The sequence below is a fragment of the Rhopalosiphum padi genome, chromosome 2 (genome assembly GCF_020882245.1).
Source record: "Rhopalosiphum padi isolate XX-2018 chromosome 2, ASM2088224v1, whole genome shotgun sequence".
Classification (NCBI taxonomy): domain Eukaryota; kingdom Metazoa; phylum Arthropoda; class Insecta; order Hemiptera; family Aphididae; genus Rhopalosiphum; species Rhopalosiphum padi.
The window spans coordinates 53,645,760-53,665,081 of NC_083598.1; the positions used below are offsets into that span (position 1 = coordinate 53,645,760).

General features: G+C 25.2%; 1 protein-coding gene across 2 annotated transcripts in view; it reads right to left on the reverse strand.

The window, feature by feature from the left end:
* The window catches only part of LOC132920348 (complexin), a 201,764-nt gene that overhangs the window by 133,678 nt on the left and 48,764 nt on the right, over positions 1 to 19,322 (reverse strand). For both annotated transcript variants that reach the window (XM_060982671.1, XM_060982670.1), the window contains exon 3: positions 16,903 to 16,952. The gene's annotated coding sequence lies outside the window, so the exon portion shown is untranslated. The remainder of the gene's footprint in view (positions 1 to 16,902; positions 16,953 to 19,322) is intronic.

A 19,322-nucleotide genomic window follows, 5' to 3' on the forward strand; every position in this document is an offset into this window, starting at 1 on the left:
AACTTCTCAAAAATAAACTATTATTATTGTTAATTCTTTATAATTTTAATAATATTATATGATATAAACTTGAAAAATTAATAATGATTCAATAAATTTAAGCTTATTACAATTCTTTAATTGTACTCGTTACTAGTATAATACTCGTTGAAAACCTTTTTTATGCATTTTTGTATCAATCCATAATAATTTATTTTAAATTAGGTATTATTAATAATAGTATTTTTTTTTTTCATTTCACTATTTGAATTTTCATTTAATATTAAAAATGACGTAAAATTACTTACACAAAGACAACTAAATAGTATTTAATACAATAGTTATTAAATAAATCTAAAATTACATTTTTTTTAAACTATAGAAGGTTTTAAATGCTATTAAAAACGTATATACCATTTATTTATTATGTATATTATTTATATTAAATAGTATATATATAGTAAAAGTAAATACTAATACATAATATAATATAATATCATGTAAATTTGTATTATTTTACTTAATTTTTAGACTTAAGTATTATAACAAAATCACTATCAATAAATATTATTGTAGATTTTGATTACTATTGAATATTATAAAATTGTTATTTATGTGTACAAATTTATTCAATTTAAATATATATTATAAAAAAACCTAAAGCATAAAATTATTGATTCTAAATTTGGCCATATATTTCATAATGAAATTTTTTTTTTGATTGAAAACAGTTTATGAATTTAATAATAACAAAACTGAATCAACAAAATCACATGTCTATTTTCCCCATTATTATTATAGAAACTAAAATTTCGATTTATTAGACGTTTATTATATTTTCAGTTAATAGATATTTGATATATTATTTAGTCCATGAAAACTGGAAAAAAAAACATTTTTAAAAGAGACAGAGCATTTAATTTTTTACTAAAAAATGCAATATAGCGAGGTTATATTTAGAAGTTATCGTACAATACTTGTACGAAGCGTCAGTTAGTCGTTTTTATTACCGTATTTTGTAACTTTTGTAAACACGTGGCATTCAAAACAACGATAAGACTTTTCAAGGAAAGTTTTCGATATGTTATAAAACGTAAAAAAAAAAATCCGAATGAAAACAAGAAAACACCTTTACCATGTGTTGCTTTATCTTTTCAAAGGATTTCACGTGAAAACCCATGCACGAAATCTTGGTACAATCAAACTATCGACATTATATGGGTGTCAACGAAAAGACAACAGAAACAGAAAGAGAGACAGATAAATAAAACGAGAATAAGAAATACGAGTACACCAATCATTTGAGCAGATGCATACAAAAATCGTTTATATTATTATGTAATTATTCAAGTTCGATAAATACAGACTGAATTAAATATTAGGTATAATATAAGGTTTTTCAATTAAGTTTATTTTGTATCTAATTTGACTATTTAAAAGATATGTATTCTCGATTTAGTGCAATGTACCAAAAGGTTTATATAATTTCAATTTATATGCACTATAGTTTATTTGTATCTACATATACTTGCCTAGTAATTTAATAAGGCAATTTGCAAATTCATAGTTTATAAGCAGTTCAAAAATCAAAAATATATTATAAACATTGTTATTATCTACAATATAAATAATTTAAAAAATGCATTAATTGGCCGAGATGAATGAAAATATTATCCGCCTTGAGACCTTCAGTTGTTCACTACACAGACACATAAAAAATGTGTCAAAAAAAATGTATAGACAAAAATAACTAAAATAAATTTCCATCACTATAAAATAATATTGTTTATTAAATCAATATCAATGAATTTCGGTGCTTATTAAATATTTTCAAAAGTTATGTATCACATACTTTGATCGGCTTGATCTAATAAAAAAATAAAAACAAAACAGTTTTCTGTAGTGTTTTATATAATATACATAGGTATACGTAAAAGCAGGAACAAAAAGAGACAAAGAGACAGAGACAGAGATTTCACTACAACCGTCAGCATACCCTTATTACTTGATAAAATTAAACTTCGAAATGAACGAACTTTATGGTAAATTTAAAATTTAGTTTTAAACTTCCCGCTCTATGTACCAACACTTTCCAACAAATCTACAAATTATAAAACTATTTTTTTGACATATTTTCGCCATTATTATGTTATTTTCATTGAAAAACTAATACATAATTAATGGTGTAAATTTTTGAATGTAAATTGTACATATAATATAATTTATATATATACACGAGATAAAAATATATATTATTTTCCAGTAAAGTCATTAATAACTATACGTATTATAGTAGGACTTCAAAATACCTTGTGGTCAATATTAAATTATGTGCAGCCTGTTCATTTCAAAGGCACCGTTTAATTAAATAATTGTATTGTTCTACAAAGGGTATCGAAGGGACTGCCTCTTTTATCACATGTCATTGAACCAGAGCAGTAACAGTAGTAGTAAATTTATTATTTTACAATCTCTTGTCACCAGTTTTTCCACCAACCAAAATATGATTATTGTAATCGTATTATAAATATTTAGTCATTAAAAGAACGACCATTATCTAGTTCCAAAAACAACGGAAACATTAATAGCACTTTTCGCAATGAAACATTGCTCGACAAATCAAAAACGCACCCTTTCCTCTATGTTCACTAACTGTACGCCATTTATTTGCCGTCGATATTTTTCATTTCCTGAATCAAACGTGCTTACCCGCCAGATTGATCGGTTGTATTGTCTAGCGTTAGGGGAGATTTTATATTTATTCATTTAGGTTTTTTAGGCATAAAATACACACAATATAAATTATGATATATATTGTGGTTATATCTTTACCATCACTTCTTTTTTTTTTATCGAATTAAATATTTTGGTGTTTATTGTTGTTCAATGGAAAAATTCGATACTTTATTATCTTCCGAAAACAGATTAACATAAAGACTTACATATAAAATAACTATTCCACGTTTATTTTATTCTAATAAACGTACATTATCATACGATATGAACGTGTTATATGCATTTTAAGTGGTTTTGATAATAATAATATTATATATAAAGTGGCGTATACCCTACAAGCGTGTATGCATTTAATTTCAAATGCCAATGTAAACTTGAAAAAATCAAAATAAATTGTATGCTACAAAATATAACAATACTATTTTTACCATAATTTATATATTTATCATTAAAAATATACACTAATACACTTAAATCAATTAATATTAACAGAATGTAATGTGTTCTATGAACTGCAGAAAATTACAATACACTAAAATAGATAATATAAGTTGTAGTTAAATAAACTACATAGGTACTAAATAGACAAAAACAGGAAAACTCAAAACAAAAAAGTTGGCAACTGTGCATTACTTTAATGTACATAAGGTACAGGTCAAATGAGTCACTCCAATGGGTGTGTTAAATTTGAATTTAATGATAAAATATCATTGTAAGCGAAAAACGTTTCTGAGGTAAGACTGTCTGTCAGTGTCAGCCTGTATCAGTAAATATATTTCATGATATGTTTTTTTGATATAATCATTTATTTTATTCTTAGTAGTATTACGATAGATTAATATAGTTTTTTCCAAAAATATAGTAGAAATCAGTAATAATACATTTCAAGGACTAGTCAATTGTTCTCGTTTTAACCTATTAAAATGAGTGCTTATTATAAATGGTAAACGAAAAATACAAAAAAAAAACTGATGATTTTATTTATTTAATTATATTTATTTATTTAATCAAGATTAATATTTTATCTTTATATGCACAGTGCACACATATAAAGTATACATCATTTAAAAAAATCTTATCGTATAAATTATGTTTATATGTAACATAAAAGTAAAAAACATAATAAGTGAGTGATACATATTAATAAAATTAAAGATGCAATTAATATATCAGACAAATATAAAGAACTACTCGTAAAAATTAAACATTTATTTTATTATCCGATGCATATTAATAGTTCTATGTGATATATTGTTATAACCAATATAACCGTACTTGTTTTAAACATATATATAAATAGGTTGGTGCAGGGACCTAGCATTTCGCTCGTTATAAGAAGTATTTTGTTCTAAGAGATTCTCATTATAGTAATTTCTACTGTATTGCATTTATAACATTAGTATTATTATGATCATTAATAATTATATATAACTGTAAACAATAGTATATTAACTTGTATAATTCAAAATGAAATAAAATCTTTCTATAATTACCGTAGCACAGTAAAATTACATTATTATTAATAAAAAATATAAAATACCTTAATATAAATAAAAGTTTTCATTGTGTATAATGAAATTCATAATAATAAATTGAATTTTAAAATGTTAGCTTTTATAAATAATGTTTTAAATGTATCGCAAAATAATAAACATCGTTAAAATACATATTATGTAAATTTAAACTTCTTTAAATGTTTATAAAAATAATTGTGCTTATAAGTTTATTAGATTTGTGAGTTCTAATATGAGATATTTATAAGGAATATTATGTTACATTTTCAAACCTTGAGTATAAAAATAAGAGATTTTATAATTTTTTTGCTACAAAATACTAAAATTATTATTTTTAATAAAGGATACAAAATATAATATAAAAGGCCTAGAATTCAGTTTTCAAATTTTATTAATAAACAGATACATTGTTATGAGTTACTAACTACAAAATAATTTGTAATTTTCGAAATCTTAACGAATTTTGTCAACTATATTATATTATTATAGACAGTATATCATATATTATATATTTTTATTACATCTTCGATTACAGTTGTGTAAAAACATTGAATTTATCAATATCTCGATATTTTGTTTTTGTTTTTATTCATAACAAAGATAAATGTACAAACACAATACATTGATTTAAATTAAACTAAAGATATAATATATTAAACCACGGTTCTAAATGACCACAAATGCTTATAATGATATATAATAAAATTTTAAATACTTAATTAAAATTTATTTACTGTAAGATATATATCCATAATTTTTTAATGTTTTATTTTTATTACCTATAAGAAAAACATTTAATTTTCCTAGAAATATATTGTTGAACCATAGTATTATTGGTTACTTTTTATACATAAATTTAATATTTAAAATTAAATTAAATTAGTAATATTTTGTGGTAAGAATTATATTTTTCCATTTATTTTATAAAATTAAATTAAACTATGTTAAAAAAAAAAACTTTAATTTTTAATCTATTTTAATTGACAATGTTTTAATTTATTTTAGTAATTAAATATATTTTAAGACGTTCAACTCGTGACTAAAAATAATAAAAAGGACTTTCATTCAGTGATTTATAAAGTTAAATATAAAAATAATTGATAATAAAATAATCATTGGGCTCGAAATGCCATCCACCAAACATTTTAAATAATGTCTAAATACACCATTATTTAATAACTTTTTTTTAAATTAAATTAATTTATGAAAGTTTAATTATTGATTCTCTGAGGTAAACTCATTAAAATTTAGAATTTTTAAAGTATATATGATTATATTAAAATAAAATTATCTGCATTATGCCTCTAAATAGTTTAAATTCTTGTGTAACTACACCGGAGTTACAAGAGTAATAGCTAGAAAATAGTTGTAAGTCTTTAATATTCAATGTTTTTGTTTATATAGCGATATGTACAAAGTTAGACTTCTGCCTTCATATTATTTGGGTGAAGGGAATATGTTCTAATAGTTCAACGCTATACCACTTTATTTATGTGTAATAACTATGTGTATTATAAAACAAATGTATCATTTAAGTGACTATAGGTACAAATAAAGCTTAAATTGTAACTGATTATTTATATTTTTCAATATAAGCCCAAAACTATTTATATAAAGTTGTTATATATTATAATTTGTGATTATTTATACAATTACAATATTAGTTAATACTATACTGCAACGATTCAAGAATAATATAATGTTTGTTCTATTATAGTAAATAATAATTTTTATTTGTAAAAATGTACTGAGTAATCTTTATGACCAAAGTTCTCCGAAAACTCATATTTTAACTATATATATTTATTTTATATAGTCGTGTTTTCAAACTAATGACAAACTAAATGATATTAATAATATATAATGCCTGAAGAATGGTGTAAGACCATGTACAGTTATTAACATGAAATTCCTTAAAATGTTTTAATTAACTTTAATTCAAACAAAAATAAATTTAACTATAAATAATCATGCTTATCACGGGAAATGGCAAATAAGATAAATATAATAATTATTATACGATAAACAACCACAAATTCAAATTGGAATAAGCATTAGATCCCACATACACATTTGTGTACGCGAATTGCCTATATAACGCGCCGTCATATAATGAGTTTTTATTTTGTATTACAATAAAATAAAATTGTAATAAAGTATAACTTATTATATGTAGATATAATTAATAAATATTGACAGTAACATAGTCTGTGTGATGGACATGGTGTTGGTAACACAGAAATAGTATGTGTCCTACTTAAATGAGTTGTTGATGACTGGTGGAAGTCATTTATTCTACGAGCGCGTATGTGTATTTGTGTGCGATAGTAAAAGCTGTGGTGCCAGGTACCTAGGGACGAAGAAACGTTCACCGGAATGTTTGGTACGGGTATAATTGATTGCACTGCAAAATGTGATTTATAAAATGTCGCAAGTTGAAGAAAGTGTCCTTACAAAGTCGCGTATCAATAGACAATAATATAGTGTAGTGTAGGTGGTGTTTAACAGTGAGTGCCCGTCACTACCAAGCTTTAAAAGTCATTACATACAAGTTATAGATTATACGCGATATTAAAATGAATTTAAAATAAAGCAAATTAATTATTTTTGCTACAAAAAAACCTTGATGGTATTATTTTCTTCTTAAAATCGTATTGTTTTAAATTTTTTAAATGTATAGAACTATTATAATAATACGTTTCCATTAATCACAAACAGTGCATTATCATAAAAATTTAATCCAAAAAAAAAATGTCTTTAAAAAAATTATATTCAAATATAATCTTAAAATAATGATTAGAAGCTACAAAAAAAAAAAAATTATTAAAGGAAACTGTAATTCAAAAGTATCTTATTTTTAAATTCAAATTACGTAAACATAAATTAATGTAATAAATCATATTTTGTATAAACATATTAAAGACACCTTTTCATGTAGGATAAAAAATATTTTGTGTTACATTATAAATGTTAACAATTTGATTATATTATTCATTTTTTAATTACAGATATTGGATTAATTTATTATGCAATAACCCCCAGAAATTAAACACTAAACATTTTAAATTGTAATTCAAGAACTAAAATCGTAACAAAAAGAACCGGTTTTGGAACTGGAACCCTTAGAATATTGGAAACCAGACCCTCTAATTTAAATTAATTTAAAAACCGGAACTTTACCGAAACCATTAATTTTTTGAAAGGTTTTTTACGATTAATTTTGGTTTTGTAAATGATTAAATATTATAGTATAGATATAGAATGTAGTAATAATAAATAAAAAATTGGAGATATTTTAAATTTAAAGTACTGAATACTAATACAATAAATATTAAATAGTAATTAGTACATAACAATTAAAGTATAAATTAGGTATATAAAATAAAAATAAAACAAAAAGGCTAATTTGAAACTGGATTCTGTACATTAAGTGACAGTGATCAGTATTTTTTTTGCTTATTTAGTCTTCTCTTTTTTTCTAAACAATGGGTAGAATATCTGGTTGAAAATTGGTGTATACCTGCCATAACTGATGCTAATTTACACTACTAATATTTTATAATATTTCTTAAAAAATCGGAACATAATTAAATTTTTTTTAGATAAGTATAAAACCTAGACAGAAATATTATTATATTTTTCATTTTTAAGAAGAAACCGAAACCTAAATTTGAAAACCGAAAAAGAACCGATACCAAATTCCTTTAGAAACCTAACCGAATCCAGAACCATACAAATCATCAAGGTTCTAGTCTTTTTTACTTTATTTAATAAAAATAAAAATATAGTATGAAAACAAAAAATACTAAAAACTATTTAAAACTATTTACATAATATTTAAAAAGTTTTTTTTCTCTAAATATAATATTGTCATGATATTTTTTCAAAACGAACATGATTGTATAACAATTTAAAAAACTATTAATAATGTTATATATAACACTGTAAGTATATGATATGATATATTATACAAACATATAAAAGTATCTAAGTGTCATTGTATAAATTACAATCAAATCATTTTTGAAAATAATTAAATTTTGAATTACTTTTATATAATTAATTAGTAAATTCAGTTATAATTCATCAGAATCATTCCATATAAAATCTACATAGAATTGTTAACACATCAATATAATTAAAATTACTAACTACATCATCTTTACCATACTGAACTTTAAATTTTGGGAAAGAATAGTTTTTTTTTTTATTTATAATAGTATATTAATTTCCGATTAATTATTACAAATATTTTAGATTCACGAAGGGTACAGTATCTCGAAAAAAAAACTATTATATATTTAAAAATAAAATACTTAAGTCGATATTTTGGACTGAAATACAATATTACTAAAGAAAATATAACGAGATATCATTCAATCATTAAGGGATACTACGATTTCAATCATAAAAGCTCTGACAAAATGTAATACTAAAAATATTACGATAATTGTATGTAAAATTCTATATGGTATTTTAAAATTGTTCCTAAAAAAGAGGTCTAAATTAATTAAATTTTAGACAATTTGAATATATTTTTATTTGTTTAAAAGAACAACAAATCCATAATTTTATTTTATTAAGCATAAACAAATAAATAATAACAGAAAAAACAAGTATTCTACTCCACATTAAATAAAAAACAAATATATTCAAGAATAACAGTTAACCACTCAGAATTGTTTATTTATCAGAAAACAGGAAAACACACATAAAACACAAGATCTATAGTGAATTTTTAACTCTAGATACTTACTATAATATTGAAACAAACCTGTAGTTCTCTACACCAATATCTTAAAAAATTAGATTCTTTTACAAATTACAATCATAATTGTAGACAAATTCTTGAAATTTATAGAAAGCAAAAGTTTTAATGATTATATTTTTATAGTTTTGGCTAAAAAATTTAATAATTTAAATTTAAATTTAATAATATTGAGGTTCGGTATATCATTTTGTATTTTTTACAATACTTTTATCTTCATTTCTTTATGCATTATTATGTACAGAGCGGAACATGTTATTATCAATTCAGTTAAATTAAAGAACATTTATTAATGTCATTAATCAGACTTGGAAGTGCTACTTTTTAAATAATAAAATAATATTTTATTGTGAAAAACACATTTAAACGGAAAGATTTTGACAACAATAATGGCGCTAAAAGATGATAAAATATTATTTTTATTTTCATTTAAACTATATATATTTTATGACCTTTCATACTAACAGTCAAATATAAGAACCTAACCATAGACTTATTTAAAAACAATATAATAAGCATGGTTGATATTTAATTATAGTTTTAAGGGTTGAATAGTAGACGTAATGTACTGCAAATATTATTCAATACTATCTAATCTGTAATATTTTAACAAAAGTATTTATTATGCGGTCACAGATGTAACTAAACGCATATCCTTAGTAAATCGACAACATTTATTTTCGTGAAGAATACAAAATATATACTTTGTTTAGTACTGAACCCAAACAAACAAAAAAAGAAGCAATTTTTCATGATAAGCACCAATGAGTCTATGTATATATATATATATATGTATAGAAAAAAAACTACATAGTAAAAATTATAAATTTTTATTTTTATTTTATTGGCACCGTCAACGCCAGAACGCTGATTTATGTGTGCCGGTTTTTGTTGTTTTAGCGTTGTCTATTTTCCATTTGGATGCAAAACTCGAAAATCCTCTTGGTCCTACTTCACGCATATTGATTTAATAACACACATAGAGCTACGGTGTTTTCAGCTTTGTATGACGGCAGTGGCGAAAGCAAAGAAGGATGGCAATGACTGATTGCCGTCGTCACGTTGCTGGAGGTGGTAGTAGTTGTGGTGATGGTTAGTGATGGTTGGGGTGGTAGAGATGGAGGTTGGTGAACGATAAGTGTAGAAAAGGTAGACGAACTTGTGTTACTGGATGTTAGTAATGAAAGAAGAGAGTAGAATATATGTACAAAACTCAGCGACTGACAAACAGACAATGACAAATCAAATAACTTTTCTTTCTCGATATTATTGACAGAGATAATAATGAACACATAATTTGATATAATAACTAGTGTATTTAATACATTTTCATAATGACAAACATCGTAAATGTTTTGTTTTTAAACCAAACACGATACTTTATATTATTTTATATGTTTTAAACTTCTAACGAACATTAAAGGTACTGTCGTCTGTCAGCTACGTAAACTAAGTATTACGGCTTTCGGCTTACCCCACTAATCAAAACACAAACAAACTTAACGTATAATAGAACTTAGTATTAACAAGGTCATTTCAATTTTATGTGACAAAAATAGAGGGATTTGTTTATGACTTTAACGTAATCCTCTACTTAACTAAACTCCTAACTACCTATTTACTGCATATCTCTTAATAATTCAAACAATTCAATCTTATTACAAATTCTAAGAGCCAAGTTAAATAATTGAGAATAATGATAAAGTCGTTATAACATTTATAAAATTTTTATACGATAATATTCAACATTTTAGTTGTTTTTTACAAGTTTTTATTAGAAAAAGTTGCATTTTTTTTTTTTTGTTAGTGGTATTTAATATGCTTTGTACTGATAATATTATGCCAACTATTAATTATGATAGATTTTTATGAATAAACAAAAAAACATTACATTTTATTTTTTTGTAATCATTCAACTATTCAAAATTGTTTTTAAAAATATTTTTGTTTTACAGATATATATCCATATATCCAGTATTATTAGTTTACATATTTAAAATACATTTTAAGATTGAGTTCCTTATAAAAGTATTAACCCTATTATTTATAAATAATTTATATCAATTACTCTTATAACATTAGGTACAAATGGAATGTAAATAAATCCACATAAATGCAATTTGTAATCAATCATATTCGCTATGTTATTTTCGAAGCAAAAGCATCAAAATGATTAATGTTAAACACGTAGTTAAACAATTCACATATGTTACATTAAAGAAACAAAAATATCAAAGAATATTTTCAAATAAGAGTTTTAAGTTATTAATTATAATAGAATATATAATAATAAGTATAGATATAAACATATAACATCGTAATTGTGTAAAATTATATTATAAAACACAACATTCGAGTTCACTTAGTTCCTTATAATATATAAATTATAAATGATGCGATGAATATATATATTTTACAATTTTACAATAATTACATGCGTGTGTGTGTGTTTTTTGTGTATCTGATATCACTCTTAGATGCAGTAAAGAAGCTTAAAAATATTTTCCTCTGTCTATAATCTTGAAAATATAATTCAAGATTTCTTATAAATTTTTCTTACAAAAATTAAAAAATGTCAAACATTTATAATCACAATTTTTTATAAACATTTGTAATTTAAATTTTGACAACATTGGTTATTTATTAAAAAATATTGATTTAAAATGTTTTATTTAATTAAAAAAAATATATATTAAAAGTAGAGACTTGATACCATTCGTTATTACCACAAATATTATATATATATATATATATATATATATATGTATAATAGACATAATAATTTAAAAATATATTAATTCTAATTTTAAACTATGTTTACCTAGAAACTATTCACAGAGTTCCTTGTTATGTTGGTATTACACTATTACCTAATAAATTAATAACAATAATATGATATGATATGACATTAATTTAATGTATAATAATATAAAATGTCTTTAGAAATTAAGGCTGACACAACAAAAAGAACGCCAAGAAACTAAAAACTTATTTAACTATAACATTTTGAGAGGTATAGAATGGAGAGAAAAACCTATATTATTATATAATTACTCGCTTTTACAACTATAACAATTCTTCGCTTGTTATATGGCCAAAAATTCTCATACCATTTTTACCGATTTATAGATAGCGCGGCATCGAAATGGCTGTGATGTTCTTAACGTATACTGTCTGAAATGTAATATTGAAACCTTCGATAGGATTTCCTTGGCCATTAGCGGTGCATTCAATGTGCTCAACTTGCACAGACTGATGGAGGGAAAATCGTACCGTTCGTTAGAATTATTGAGAAAAATCGTGTGGCCATTATATTATACCCTTTACAAGGCTCTGAACTGTACTTCAGCCACCAACCACACACTCGTTTCATTACCCCAGAGCACGTTTCCGTTTGGTCACATATTATTAAAAAGGGGAAATAGTATCGATTTTTGTCACGGTGAATTAATGTTTTATTTTCCGTTAGTGGTCTTTAGAGAAGAAAAAAATCATCCAGTTCCTGTTTTGAACAAGGAAAATGACCGATAAATAATGTTTACATCCCAATAACTCTATACGAGTAAAGACTGTAATGAAATAATATATAATAATATAAAAGTCAAACGAAGCTTGAGAACAAAATTTACTTTATATATTATGTGCAGTCAATTGATGCAAAGAAAACGAAAAATGTTTCAATGAAAAAACATAAAGTTACGTATACAATAGCACCATAATACAGATATTTATGATATAAATTTCACATTTCAATATGAACCACAAAATATAATTCTAAAATGTCGGTAAAATAATGTGTCGTACAAACAATAACATGTATACTAATTCGATTATTAACATTTGTACGTTTTCAACATTATATTTTTATCGATGCCATGTAATTTAATTAATTTTATATTACAATTAAATCAAATTACTTGAACGTAAAACTTGTATATTATATACGTAGTAATATTTTTCAATATTTCATGAAATACAATACAGATTGACCTTGCAATTATTGTGGTTTACTGTATAATATTTTTATGTTTTTTAAATAAAAGACATATCGAACGTTTTATTTGTTTTCCGTTTATATAATTATACTTATCATACCTAATTAAGTAATAATATAATATGTCATACGCTTATAAACATTTTTTACAGAAGCTTAGAAAAGGTTAACTATATAATTTTACATCATATAATATATAATTTGAATTTTATTTTCATAATAATTATTATTATTATCATTGTTATTATTATAAATGATAGCAATATCATCATTACACCAATGTACGATAATTTAATTAAATTGAAATAAATAGGATTCAAATCAAAAATAATATGTTATAATATGATGATATCACTATTAATTATTTTGAAATGACGGATCAACGACTAAGTTATCTATCATAAATATAGGATATATTGTTTTTTATTTATTAAAAGTAATAACAAATAGTATTCAATAGGACTATTTAAATGTTAAAATGACTTCATCTTTGATATGATTATAAATTTATGAGAAATTTCCAAGTAACATGATAAATCAAACATTCTAATCCAAAAAAAAACAGACTTTGTGATAAATATATTATTTTAATAATGCAGAAGCTTCAGCAGGAAGAAAATAGTATATAGTAAGTATTCAAATTATACTACTACAGTAATTTTCTCGAGTTCGAAATCTTTGTCAAAGTAACAGCACAACAGCAACACTCGAAGAATACGATTGTGTACAACGTTGTTTATGAAATATAATAAAAACTGTACCAAAAGTGAATATTTCTAAAGGTTTAAAGGTCAAATAGATCTGACGAGAAAGGGATAAAGTGTGTAGAATGCGAAGGTCCACCCACACGCCCTTTCTAAACCAACTAACCCCCACCACACCAGTAAAATCCGTTGGAGACGCCTTACGGTATCTTATTTACATAATAATTCTCGAGAATGGCTGTAGCGAAGAGATGAAGTGGCAGTCATCAGCGTTAGAAGTAACAGCTCACCGCTATAGCAACTATATTTATATGGTCTGATACAACAAGCACTGTTGTGTCATCTGTGGCCGGTGACTTGGAAAATGGACGTTAAGCGGCTTATGTGTATATTCACATCGTTTTCGGTGCCGTTTATTTCAACGAAACAACCAGCGTACCTTAGTTAAAACGCCCAAAGTATAGTAGAGACCGATGAGGTCTAATGATTTCGCTGCGAGATTTACAACAGATTTTCCAGGTTGCCGACGTGTACACAATATATAATATACCACTGATGCTGGAAAATGGAAAATACTAAATAAATAATGCAGACCAGAGAGAAAAAACTTGAATAAAACCTGTTTGATTTATTTATGGGTGATCTAATACAAAAATAGCCTATGCACAAGAAAAAGTCGTCAGCGGTCCAGTTACGTATGTTGCTACTGTCGCCACTGCAGAGTATTTACAACAAGCATACACTACTACCAATCCACTAAACACCATACCACATTTCGGTGATTCCATTAAAACGTCAGCTTCTGTGTGAAACAATGACATAGCATAATATGAAATTCATCATCTAATGTGATTTGTCATTGTTGCTGTTACCGCTGCTCGATCCCCCAAAATAAAAACAACGATAGTGCGTAGAACAGCAGTTATGGTGGCGAGAAATACTCTAAAAATCCATTATTATTATTATTATTATTATAAAAGAGCCTTACACTGTTTGCCACTTTTATACCGTCTACCGTCACCATCCCGAAATGATCAGCTTAATGATTTATTTTTTTCGGCACACTGTAACATTCTCATTGAATAGATTTTAAAATATTTATACATTATATTTTTTTAAAACAAAACAACGGCAATGTTTTTAACTCTCAATAGCGATCACTAACGTTATTTATCTACCAGATCATTCGAAAATAACTTCATTGTTGTCACGGAAAGAACACCATATTTTTTACTTATCTTATTTTTGACTTCTGAACGTCAATTTGATTCATATACGTTCAAATTTTTCACAAGTGATTAGGGTTATTAGGATCAGTGACTTTACTAACATTAACTTCCGCTAAACTGTGTTGTTAAACGTGTTCAAACTGTACACAAACAAAGTTATTACTTATAAACGGATTACCACATCATTTCACGCAACAAGCATATCCTACGCTAAGACTATGTAAGACGTTTATCAGAAGAAAAACAAAAGATGTTGTACACACACATATTAAGTCTTTGATATTAAGTATTTTAGCTAAGTATTTGAAATTTTAACAACAATATGGTCCTTATTTGAATGAAAATAATATGCTATGTACATATGGGTATCCTACATTTTCTATTAATAGTACAAAGGATTACGGAATATTCATAACAAAAAAGTTAAAAACTGTTTTACAAAAAAAAAAAACGTTTTTATAAAATCCCGATTCTTTATCCAAAATAATAATTGATATCAATTTTACACACATTGACTTCGGTATTTTTAACAATTAAATAATTCATTAAATTAAATGAAGATAAAACTATTAGGTTCATCGTGATGGTAAACTTCTCCTAAATAATTCCATGACGCGCATATGTAAACTGATACTTATAGGTATTTATAATCACCAGGTTCGGTTCGTTCATAAGTTTCCATGAAATCTCCGGTTACCTAATTGCTCATTTCGAAGTTCTCTTGATGCTTTTTTTTGTAATAAATGTAAATACATTGACAAGAATGCGTAAAAAAAATCATTCTATTGTTTGGCACGTCATTAGACGACACCAATGACTATTGTCACTATATAACACAAACAGAGCTAAATTAAATAGTTCGTGTTTCTCTGCATATACACAAACCATATAGTAACACCAATGATTGATAACTGTTTATCGGGTACAGGTGAAGGTACAATAGAGTTACTCGTACTATTGGTGAAGAATTGCACGAAAATCCAAACACAATGCCTTCCTGTACTACAACTCCAGTACCAAAGTAATCGATATTTAAAATAAAAATGAAAAATATGTATTTATCGTTTATAGATAAGCAGTTAAAACCTATTAATAATAAAGTTTTCAATATTTATTTTTATTATTATAATTATGTATACATATGAATTTTTGTGTATAGAAATAAATTAATACGACTTAAATAATATTTGTATTGAGAACTTATTTTTTTTATAAATAAGATGCATTATCCATTCTATAATATAATGGTTTGGATTTACGCTTAAATAACTAAACTGAAAATTAAAAAGCTGGATAAAGACTCATCTTATTAAACTTTGTATGTAAATATGTAATATTATATACATCTTTGATACATTGTCAGTATGAAAGATAGGATAAACGATGACTGTTTTAATTAAATAATACATTTATAATTATATAACTATAACATTATAGTAACGTTTTCGTACAGCGATAATATGTCATATTATTTCATCAATCTCAAAGTATTCATTTTTTATTCTATTTTCTATTTTAAATGAACAATTTAACTTATTTAATTTAAAAAAATATAAAATAATTTTGCAGAAAAATTGAATTGTTATCAATATCAACAGTTGAATTTATTCTTCTTAAATTTGAACTGTTGCCTACATATAATTTGTATTCAATAAATTTAATATAAAATCACAGATAGATTTTTAAAGAAGTCGGAAGAGGTATTCACTCTTATGAACTTGAAATAGGTTTTCTAAATATAGAAACAATTACGCTAAATAAGAACCACTCTTTTCCTCGATAAATTATGAAGCAGATGACTTTATTATACAACTAATTCGAGGAACCGTATAATTTCTTATATGCATACACATAATTCTTATTTTTACTGAAGACCTAAAGACCACAGAAAATCTGCTCTAATATAATGGTGAGTTTTCATATAATAAATACAATTTTATCTATTAAATATAGTTTATATAACATAAAAATCACTTACCTTAGACAACTTAAGTTATAAATTTTTCTTTAAGTAGTCCGTTTGAGAACCTATAAAAAACATTTTTATTAGTATAGTTAGGTATTACAAATTTGTTTTTTACGGTTTCTTATCAATTAATTTTCTTTAAAATAATACTTTTTTGTTAAAATAAAGAAATCTAAGTATTTTTTACACTTTTTTTTCTATACCCATAGCTTGTATATTTCATACTTATTTTTAAAATATATTGTTTCAAAACATTTTGTTCTAATGCTAACATTCAATTTCCCCATAAAAATAATATTCAAACTTAAACTTAAAACTTTTTGGTAATCGTTATAATACCTAAATTATAATATTTTAGTATACACTATTGGTTTCTATTTATGAAATACACACGTAGGCTCTATTAAAAATATAACTGTTTTTTTATGTATAACGAGAATAATCCTTGAAAACAAAAACTATTACATGAAATAAATTTAGTTTATATGGTAATTATTAATTTCAAAGTGGAAGAAGTATTCGTTTAAATTATTTAAAATTTTACTTTCAATCACTGTTGTTATTTTTCGTAAGGGTCACAACTGCACGCCACGGCGTGGTGTAGTATATAATACCTTCAGCTAAGCTCATATTATAATAAATCATAATACGAATAGTTATTATAATATGGCTAATTCGCTAACACCGTCTAGGCGCTTGACAATGAGAGAATCAACGCGCACGCGCGCAAACACGTACGTGAATTTATAATAATATACCGCCACTCTGTCGTTGCTAATTTATCATCGTTCCTACGGTGCTCGCTATTCTCCCAGATTGCAAGCGTGTGGCATATACCTACAATCTACATATATACTATCATAACTATACGTCACATATATTACGTGGTACATAACAATAATGTATATCCGGCGACAGCGACGTCGACACCTTCCCCTCCCCACTCGCATGTCCGTGAATCTTAGCTATCAAGTCGTCTACCGCAAGTCTCCGGTGCGTGAAAACCAGTAAACGGATTACACCTCCACGTAAACGCGTGAAAGTGTGAGCCGGGACTTTCGGACGACAGACGGGGAACGCGGTCGTGCTAGAGGGTGATATAGTGAAGACGCGACGGGTTCGTATATTTAGGGGAGTAGCAACCGATCGTTTAGTAATACGCAATATACATATTATACACATACATATTACTATACTGTACGTTTAAGTGTGTGTGTGTGTGTGTGTGTGTGTGTGTGTGTGTGTGTGTGTATCTGAGTTCAACGACGCGCAACAGCAGCGAGGGTGTCGTTTTTGATCGAGGGTAATAATAATTAGCGAAGCAACTAGTGATGCGTGAAACAGCGCTACACCCAGTTTCTCAAAATTATACGGCCACACCACCATCGTCGTTGGCATCACAGCTTCAGACCACCGTTATATCCGTTTAAATATTTTTTATAATAATATAATATATAAGTTATATAATTGTATAACACAATACGTGTTGATCGATAACGACTCTACGATATCATTACATCGTTTCATCATCTCGTCAGTCGTACATCATAATATTCAAGTATCCGAATACCAACATAATATTATAATCGGAACAGATCTCGTTTCACTGTAGGCAAAAATCGAATAGTATATACAATCTATCGAAAAATATTGTAGTTTTTTTTGTAATCGACCTTTGCTGCTGTTACTCTATGACGTTTACTCTAGTTTTTGAGTCTTCGAGATTGTATTTAAAAATTACAGCGGACATAGTACGACTGATACCATACCAAACGAAATATTTTTGAAATATGGTAAATACGATGTATCTAAACAATAATTACGGTGAAAACATCTGCATGGATGTTTGAAAAAACCAATTAATTTGTATTCACAACAGGAAGTCATCTCGAAATTATGTAATCCATTTAAAAATAATGATTTTTTATGATATTTAATGTAATTAATTAATAATTTAATAATTATTCAGCATATCGTTTTCATTTATGAGTTTCAAATTATAATATTTTTATTCGATCTGTTGTGATATTACACAACTCACAAAGTCTTTAATTTAATTAATTAATTTTAAAATTAAATACTGAAACCTAAATCAATTGAATATATTTTAGATAACAATAAATTTCGTAACTATAATAGCGTTTTCCTATTTATGTAAATACACAATACACGTACATAAGTGTGTGAGTGTTTATGTTAACAGACACACATATATATTATAGATGACCAATACATTTTTTTATATGGATAAAACAATTTATTGTGTAAATAATAATCATAAAATTAAAAATTAAAAATCGTCTTATACTATATTATACTCTTTATAATATATTGGTACATTTTTTAAATTAAAATATATCACCCAAAATTCCATTACTATGAATATATTTAAACAAATCAAAAAAATAAAAATATTTAAATAAGCCTAAAAT